Source organism: Mus caroli, chromosome 7 (assembly GCF_900094665.2).
Source record: "Mus caroli chromosome 7, CAROLI_EIJ_v1.1, whole genome shotgun sequence".
Lineage (NCBI taxonomy): Eukaryota > Metazoa > Chordata > Mammalia > Rodentia > Muridae > Mus > Mus caroli.
The window spans coordinates 128,237,302-128,247,397 of record NC_034576.1 but is presented as its reverse complement, the minus strand read 5'-3'; positions in this window follow the sequence as shown (position 1 = coordinate 128,247,397).

The following is a 10,096-nucleotide window of genomic DNA, read 5'->3' as shown; positions in this document are numbered from 1 at the left end:
GCCAGAGCTATACAGAGAAGAGAAACCCTGTCTCGAAAAAAACAAAAACAAAAACAAACAAACAAAAAAGAATATGCTCTAGGGAGGTGTGGAGGAAGGGGGTACCTAGTGGGCCCATGGCAAGGCATCTCTTCCCCCTGAGGGACCAGACACACACCAGTATAGTATAGAATAGAGCTTATTTAGGGCATGGGGAGGGGAGTTAAGAGAGTGGTAGAGGCAGAGAAAAGCAGAGAGAAGGAGAGAGTAGAGAAGCAGAGACCAGCCATGACCACAAGGAGAGAGGGGGAAAGAGTGGTGGTCTGGCAGAGACCCAGGCTAAGCTCCCACCTAGACCTAGATCCAGGGCTTTGAGTTGGTCCACCCCAACACCTACCCCATCTATGAGTTGTTGGAGCATATGAAGGGGCTTGTTCTGTGGCTATGGCTGCAGCATCTCCATCCATAACTTGACAACAGCAGGATAACCAAGAGGCCTCTCAGCTAGGGTCCAGTATTGATGGTGTAGCAAAAGTCAGAGAGAGGCCTTGAACCAGACCAACAACTCATTTTAATGAATATTTGCATGTGAATCTGCTGTTTGGGCAAAAGAGTATATTGTGTGATATACCACAGCAGCTTCCAATGCCACTATACAAATGTGGGATGGAAAGGTGGGAAGGATGGAGGAGTGGAGCATGGTGGAGCTGGAGCCACGACAGCTGTGAGGGGTGTGAGTGAAGGCTGTGGTTGATGGAGGAGCAGGTCGTTACTCAGTAGGTCAGTAGGTCAGTAGGTCAGCAGGATGATGGGCCACAGTCTGGAGCTTGCTCAGACTCAGCCTCTAAACAAACTGCCTGGTCACATGATTGCACTGGTGCTGGACAGGGACAAGATACTCTAGATGAAGAATGGTCCATTTTCTGGATTGGACCTCTTCAAAAGACCTCCATGGTCCATGCTTTCCTTGCATTGCATGCCTGTCAGTGGCCTGTGCTTCGACAGAGGACCATGTCATGTCGATGTCTGGACAGCCACAGGAGACCAGGCAGAGGTCCTTGGTGCATGCTGATTATGGAGAACAAGTGGGTGTTTGTGGTCTGTGCTGTTGCCTCGGCTCTGTGCTCCTGCTGACTGTGAAGGGCAAGGAAGCGAGTCTTGAAGTGTTATCAGTGACAGATGACAGCAGATGCACAGCTGAGAAAGAGGAACATAAAAGGCTTCTGTGGCAACTCCTTCCTCCACCCCACGCCACTCCACACACACCCCCAATGGCAACCTACAGAGGAAGCCATCAAGGAAAACTACAAAAAAATTATGATGAAGATGGTGAAGCATGGCTCTCTCTCCACAGTTGATGACTTCTGGTGCAGGTGCAGGTGGAAGAAGATTCAGCTTCTCTTGGAGGGACGGCCACTAGGAAGCTGGCCACGCTCCAGTGAGTATACGGATAACACAAAATGCACTCTTCCCTTTCTTCTTTGTTTTGGGGGTTAATCATGGTGGAGGGAAGGTGGACATGGGAGGACTGGGAGGTAAGCTCAATGAGGTGCATGATGTAAGATTCCCAAATAATCAATCAATAAAAGCTTTATGTTAAAAAAAAAAAAAGAAAAGAAAAAAGGCCGGGCAGTGGTGGCGCACGCCTTTAATCCCAGCATTTGGGAGGCAGAGGCAGGTGGATTTCTGAGTTCGAGGCCAGCCTGATCTACAGAGTGAGTTCCAGGACATCCAGGACTATACAGAGAAACCCTATCTCCAAAAACCAAAAGAAAGAAGAAAAAAGGGGGCTAGCGAGATGGCTTAGAGGGTAAGAGCACTGACTGCTCTTCCAAAGGTCCTGAGTTCAAATCCCAGTAACCACATGGTTGCTCACAACCATGCATAATGGGATCCAGTGCTCTCTTCTGGTGTGTCTGAAGACAGCTACAGTGTACTCGTGTATAATAATAAATAAATCTTTGGGCTGGAGCAAGCAGGGAGTATGCGGGGTTGACCGGAGTGAGCAGAGTTCCTAAAACTCAATTCCCAACAACTACAAGAAGGTTCACAACCATCAATAAACAAACAAACAAACCTTAAAAAAATCTTAGAGATAAGAGACTTTTGGAAGTCCAGAGCAGAGAACGTCTAATATAAGAGGTTTGGGAATCATTTGTTTGTGCCGTGGCAGAGGTTGTGACTGTATGAGACAATTTAGAAAACAAGTGTGCCACCTTTGGCCATTGAGCTGTACTGAGACCAAGCAGGACAGCGAGGACAGAGAGACTCTAATAAAATCTGAGCTGGTGGCGAGCCAAGGGAAAGGGATGCAAAATAAACTCGGCTGAAAGGGGCATTCCTATAAACTTCAAGAGGGAACTGAGACAAGAGAGAAGCCCAGGAGGACATTGAGAAGTTACAGGACTTTCAAGAGGGAGCTATGAGGGGACAGGGTTGCTAAGTGTAGGAGCTCCACTCAAAGAAGGATTTCTAGAGGTCCAGGACGGCTTACGGAAGAGACAGAGCAGGCAGCTCCCGAGGAGAGGGGCTAAAACTCCAGGAGAGAGCTGTGAACTCCTCTGAGAGAGGCAAGGTCGCTGTACAGGCTCAGGATGGTATAAAGAAGCTGGGGGACTTCTAGGAGGGAGATGAGAGACAGAAGGAACAGGGTCACAGAGACCAAGGGCTTAAGGAAGCTAGTCCAGGGGAAGGAGAGGAAACTCATAACCTATAGGTCCAAGAAAGCCCAAGAACAGATAGAGCAGGAAGCTCCAAGAGGAGGCAAATAAGCCCAGCAGGGCTTAAAGAAAACTGTGAGACTTAGCAGACAGCTCCTGGGGCATGTGTGTTGGGACTTGGTCTTGTGTTTGTGTTGGGGGTTGGTCTGGTGCTGCTGTTTTCAAATGCTGGCTCCCAAGATCTGGTTGCAGTGTCCTTCAATGGGTACTAAATGTTTGTTATGCCATTTAAGGAAGCTATTTATTTTACTCTCCTTTTCTTTTCTCTATCCTTCTTTCTTATGTAAGGGGAGAGGGGTTGAAAAGAAAAGAAGGGGGAAGATAGGAATATGATAAGATCAATAGGAAAAAGAAGTAGGTTATTGAATCTATCTACTCTTTTTTGTTTGTTTGCTTTTCGAGACAGGGTTTCTCTATGTAGCCCTGGATGTCCTGGAACTCACTCTGTAAGACGAGGCTGGCCTTGAACTCAGAGATCCACCTGCTTCTGCCTCCCAAGTGCTGGGATTAAAGGCATGCGCCATCACTGCCCGGCTTTAAAAATGTGTAGACCAGGCTGGCCTCAAACTCTTGATCCTCCTGCCTCTGCCTCCTTCAGCAAATCCTACCAGCATGGGCCACCACTACTGGCGAATCCACTCTTAAACCAAAGAATATTTTATAGCCAAAATCTTACATTGATATAGATCTTTGTATATTGATACATATTAAGGTTATATTTTGTTACATTTGTATAGTATATATCTTTGCATATTGATACAAAAATTAAGATTATTTTTGTTACAACATACTATGTGTTAGCATTCTGTCTAAACTCCATCCCATAGTTACCTGGCAACAGTCAGGTATGGTCCTCCATGCCCCCTCCTCTCTCTCTTACTCTTGCTTCCCTCTTGCTTCTCTCTTGCCCTCTTGGGCTCTTCCCTTCCCCCTCTCTCCACACGTCCATGACCAGCCTCTGTTTCTCTACTTCTCTACTCTCTCCCTCTCTCTGCCTTTCCCTGCTTTTACTACCCTCTTAACTCCCTTCACCATGCCCTGAATAAACTCTATTCTATAGTATTCTAGATATGCTATAGATAAATAGATGGTCTTCAAAAACTTCAGGGATCCACAGAGTATAGCATTTAAAGATGTTTTATTAAAGTAAACCTTTTTTTGAACAATGAGACAGGTCTGATCCTGGCAGCACCCTCATTTTACTTCAAAGAAGATGATGAGCATAAAAAAATAAAATAAAACAAAACAAAAAACTTTCCATATGGGGCTGGAGAGATGGCTCAATGATTAAGAGAACTGGCTGCTCTTCCAGAAGTCCTGAAATTAATTCCCAGCAACCATATGGTGGGTCACAACCATCTATACTGGAATCTGATGCCCTCTTCTGGCATGCAGGTGTACATGCAGATAGAGCACTCATAAACATAAAATAAATAAATAAATCTTAAAAAAAAAACAAAAAAAAAAAAACATAAAACCAAACCTCCATGTAGAGTTTGCTACATATGTGACAAGCTGCCACCGGGCAAGCAAAACAAAACAAAACAAAACACCAACACCAAAAAACCCTGCCCTTGCTTGAACTACAGGCAAAATGCTGTCTAAACTGGACTAAGGAGACACAGGGACGTCAACTGCTGAGCTTTGCCAAAACAAGGTAAGCAGTACTTCACATTTCCTGCTTCACAGAAAAGTCTGTCAGACATACTGAGCCAGAAGGCTGAAGATGGATGCTCCAGCGTTATAGAGACAATTTTTGGGCACTATCCAGGCAGCCAGCTCCAGAAGCAGCTGAAGAGGTAGACTCTAGAATTTGTAGTCAAATTTGGCATGTGGCAGAAGCCAGAAGAAACAAATGATCCACACATACCTTAGGAGAGTCATATCAGCAGCTCGGTTCAGAGAGGCCAAGCTCCTTGGAAGGGAGCTCGTATATACGCTACTACTGGGTTACAGCACAAGGAGAATGAGCAAGTGCAGTCGTGATGGCTCCTAGGTGTGTTGAGAAGGCTGAGTGAGGACATGAAGGAGAAAAGAGGCAGAGGCATCTAGAAGGGTCCAGAATGAATGTGTCTAGCAAACTGAACCAGGCCATGGGGTGATGGTGGGGGACAGCAAGAGAGGAAGAGAAGAGAGCAACTGGGAACCAAGAGATCAAGAAAGCACATAGCCAGAGCCAGGCATGGTGGCGCACACCTTTAATCCCAGCACTCAGGAGGCAGAGGCAGGCAGATTTCTGAGTTCGAGGCCAGCCTGGTCTACAAAGTGAGTTCCAGGACAGCCAGGGCTACACAGAGAAACCCTGTCTTGGAAAACCATAAGAAGAAGAAGAAGAAGAAGGAGAAGGAGAAGGAGAAGGAGAAGGAGAAGGAGAAGGAGAAGGAGAAGGAGAAGGAGAAGGAGAAGGAGAAGGAGAAGGAGAAGGAGAAGGAGAAGGAGAAGGAGAAGGAGAAGGAGAAGGAGAAGGAGAAGGAGAAGGAGAAGGAGAAGGAGAAGGAGAAGGAGAAGGAGAAGAAGAAGAAGAAGCACATAGCCAAAATGTGGGTTTTATAGGAGTCATAGAAGCTGGGGAAAGGGAAGGGAAACTCAGAGGCTGGAGAGGTTGAAGGCATGAGGTGGAGTGTGCCAGATAGGATGACTCTGTAACGGGCAGGAACTGAAGGGGACTGGCAGCTGGAGTCCACTTTGATATGTTAAACAGGCACCCCAGCCATTCCTTTCTTTGAGACTCCACAACCTGCCCCGCCCCCTGTATCTTATTACAGTGAAGCAAAGCCGGCTAATAGAGACGATCAGTAACAAGAATGATTTCTCCATTTACTTTCTATCTAATGATATGAAAATCCCACAGGGATACCATGTAGTTCTTTCTAGAAGTTTGCTTGTGGAGAATAGAAAAAAGTTGAGGTAGTTCCCGAAAGGATCAGGGCAGATACTCTATTTTTGAAATGTACAAATATTGACAAGCTGTCTAACTTTTGGCATCTGTTTTCTGCAGTGAGTAAAAATAGCCTCTTATTATGGCATTTCTCTGATTATGAATAACCTTGGCATCTTTTATAGGTAGGGAAGTTTCTCTTTAGAGTCTAGCTTTTTCTAGCAGATTATTGAACTTTTTAGTATAATTCCAGGGATTCTGTGGAGTAGGCCCGAATGCCCCTCCATGGGGAATATGAGTTTGCTGTTGTTCTTTTGTCTCCAGCTGTCGCTAGTCAGTTGGCTACAGGTTCGGCTCTACCTGGATTTCAGCAGCCTTTCTTTTCTCTTAGGTTTTACAGCAGCCAGTGGTGGCAGGAAGCACACAGAAGCAAATACAACCTACCAAGTGCCATCAACCCAAGAGCCTCTGTCTACTTTGCTATCTCTTCTTTTTCTTTTGAGACAGCATCTCATGTATCCCAGGCTGGCCTCACACTCTCTGTGTAGCTGAGAATAAACCTGAAATTCTGGTCCTCTTGCCTTCCTTCCAAGTGCTGGGATTACAGGTTAGAGCTATTATTCAGGTTTCTGTAGTATGGGGAATTGAATCCAGAGTCTCATGCATGCTAGGCAAGCACTCTACCAACTGAGCTACAAACAAAGCCCTCTGTCTCAATTTTTTTTTTTTTTTTTTTTTTTTGCGCAAAAAGAGATGTAAGAAACTGAGTTTGAAGGACAGACAGATGTATCTGCTAAGGTCTTGTGAGAGCTACATTGTTGCCATGGTATGAGTGCTTGTGTCCCTTCAAAACTCATCATATGAGGCAAATTTGCATAATAACATTGAAAGGGTAAGGGGACTTAATTAGTGGATTGCTTGTCCTAGATTCAGCCTCAACTACATACTAAGTTCAAGCACTAGTCAAAAGCAAGAAAGCAGTGGGCTCTTTGGGCAGCTTGGGATTGGCATCTTTGCTTGCTTGAATTTGAAATGGCAACCTTTGCTGGTGGTGTTATTTTGGAAGGTTCTGGAAACTTTAGGACTGGGGACTAGTTGAAGAAAGCTGGTTGTGCAGATTGGACCTTTGGAGGTTCATACTCGGTCCTTGGTCTCTTCCTTTCTACTTTTGGATAAGGAGAAGGTGTGTAGCCTCTGGAACCCAAAACTGCCAATGTGTTTTGCTTGTAGCGGCTAGTTTATGATACTTTGTATCTGGAATAGACTGAGACTCAGGGTAAGCCAGGGAGATTTCCATGCCCTCTCCCCCAACACTGGGCCTCATTTAAAGGACACTAATCCCATCTCTCAGTGGAGATGCCAGGCTAAAGGCTCTTTACTTTGATAAATTCTTTCAATATTGTTTCTCAACAAAGTCACCAGGGCTTGGAAAGGGAGTGTGACAGTACAGTTCTGGCCAGAGTCGGAACGTGTACGCCACACAGACCCAGAGCTTCACATCAGATTCTGGCCAGTTCAGAAGTGATGACCCAGAATAAGTTAGCATCTTAGCATGTCTTCTAGGCTCTGCCCAACAGTTACCCCAACAGCCAGGTAAACCTTGCTTACTCTAAAAAGGACTGTTTGGTCTCTCCCTCTCACTCTCTGACTCTCTTCTTTCTCTGACCCTGTTGTCCCTCTCTCCCTTTCCCCTCACCCCCTCTCCACATTTCCATTCCCAGACAGCCTCTTCCCTTCTTTTAATCTCTTTTTCTCTGTCCTTCTCTGTCCTCTCTCTTTCTCTGCCTCTACTCCCTTTTCAACTCCCCTTCCCTACCCCTAAATAAACTCTATTCTATATTAGACCCGAGTCATATGGCTGGTACCTGGGGTGTAGAGTGGGGATACCTCAGCATGGGCCTGCTGAGTCACCCCCCCCCACCACATCATACCACCATACAAAACATATCATTTGTTTTACAAAACATATTAGAATAAGTCCTAGAACTCTTTCCAAAATAGTTTTTTTTTTAGGGGGAGTAGGGTGACTAAAGTAGAAATATTTGGTTTCTTTGGAGACTCAGTTGTGTCGTGTGATATTTTTAAAAAATTGTCTTATGAGATGATGTTTTGCTGAAGCAGACAGGAGGGAGGGTATTTTGCTGAGAACAGACATGAGGTGTTTTTCTGGAAGCTGCCTGGAAAGGGGGCATATGATGTTTTTCTAGAGTGTATGCTTGAGAGGACATGTGATGTTTGGAAAGGGTATAAGGACAACCCAACAGAGAGTGTATGATGCTGTGGCACTAACTTGCCTTGCCTTCTTTTCTAATCATTATTTGTCCTGATTTAGTAGAAAGAAACCCATCAAAGAACTTCTCGTGATATTCTGGTGGCTTCTGGCCACTTCCGAGGTTACTGTTTCTTCTGGGTGGACTGCCGTTGCTGATTCATGAATGGTGTTTGCTAGTGGATTGAGCTACTGCTGCTGATTCACGTAAACCGAACTGCTGATAACCTGACAAAGCAGATTGGAGTCCTCCCAAGAAACTTCTTTCTAAACAAGTCCACATGCCCCTTTGGCATATTTTCATTTCCACTACCTATGCTGGGTGGTGGGCTAGAAGGGAGGGTAAAGCATTTAAGAATCCTTATAAACATCTAAGCCTACAGGGGACAAAAGAACAAACTCCTTTTCTTTAGACTTACTCCTAAGAGGCTCTCAGTTCTGAATAGCAAGGGTCTTCACTAGGAGACAAAACTTGTTCAAGAGCAAAGCAAAGGCTAAGAGATAGACCAAGTCCCCAAGATATGATAGGAGCCTTGGATCCAGGCAAGCCTGAAAGCCACAAACAAACAACTAGTCTTTCAATCTATGTGAGTCAGAGCACAGATCTGATTGAGGCCAACTGAATTGCTTTTTTTTTTTTTAAATAAACTTTCAACCAATTCCATGAGAAACACTGGGATGCAGGCTACTGGGCTGGGATTTAAAACAGTCACAGCCCACTGACAGCTCCATTGCAGTGCCCTAACTGGCAAGAGCCTGAATCTGAAGTGTCCTGGGATGATTTACACACACAAAGTGCATCCTGATGGGTTCTGCCTTGTCTCTGGGGATTTCCCAGACTGTTGAGTTCAGCCTAAAGTGCACCTCTCTGCCCACGCTGCTGGAGCTGTGCATTCAGCACTGAAGCAAATGCCATCTCCTCTGTTGCTGTCCTGAGCTGGTCTTTCAGTTTTGGCAAATTGACTGCTCTTGGGCTTTTCTGATATGAACTCCTCCAAGCCAGGGCTGGCTCTTATTGATTTACTCTCCCACACAGCTCTTAACAGAGGTCTCAGAATATGGACTGGATTTCTAGGGGCACTAGCGGGGGGGACCTCTGGCCTTGAGTCCTAACTCTGCTATTTTCTAGCCAGAAGACCTTTGGCTACTTAGGACAGCCTATTCAGAGCCCGAGGAGAATTATTATGGAGACTTACATGATCTAGTCCTTTCGGTACAGCAACAACAACAACAACAACAACAAGATGTGATCTAGGCCATTTATTTATTTATTTATTTATTTATTTATTTATTTATTTATTTATTTATTTTTGGTTTTTGGAGACAGGGTTTCTCTGCATAGCCCTGCCTGTCCTGGAACTCACTTTGTAGACCAGGCTGGCCTTGAACTCAGAAATCCACCTGCCTCTGTCTCCCGAGTGCTAGTATTAAAGGCGTGCACCACCACCGCCCGGCTAGGTAGGCCTTTTATTTTTAATCTATTTATTTATTTTGCTCTTCTGGGGACCAAACCCAGAATTTTGTGCTAGGCAACAACTCTACCATTGCTGTTATGTTCCTTGTCCTCCTCCCCCACCTGGGGCCTCTTCTAAAGCACACTAATCCTATTAGTTCATGAGGGGAAAGCCTTCGTGATAAAATCAGCCCCCCCAGGTCCCCTGTCTAAACTGTTACCATCACCTAAGTGAACTGATTTCAACCTATGAATTTGGGAATGGCATAATCAGGCCACAAACGACAATAGTTTATCTACTCATCCTTTGTTTATTTTGTTTGTTTGAGACAGTGTCTCACTGTGTAGACCAGACTGGCCTTCGCTCACACTCCTCCTGCCTCTGCCTCCCAAGTGCTGGGATCACAAGTGTGCATTGCTGTGCCCACTCACGATCGCCTATGCTGTGCATACTTGGTAGTACCTGAGAGTATAGTCATGAGGTTCTGCTGGATACAACTTTTCCTGGAGCGACTAGATAGATGACTTAGTGGTTAAAAGCACCTGCTGTTCTTGTAGAGGATTTGTTCCCAGCACCTTCATGGTAGCTCACAACTGTCTATAATTCCAGTTTCAGGACATCTGATGTCCCCTTCTGGCCTCAAATGGCACCAGGTACACACATGATGCACATATATAAATTCAGGCAAATTTTATAAAAATAGTCATAAAAAACATTTTAAAAAAGACATACTGGTTGAGTCATGGAACACATCATTAATCCCAGAACTTGGGAGGCAGAGGCAGAGGCAGAGGCA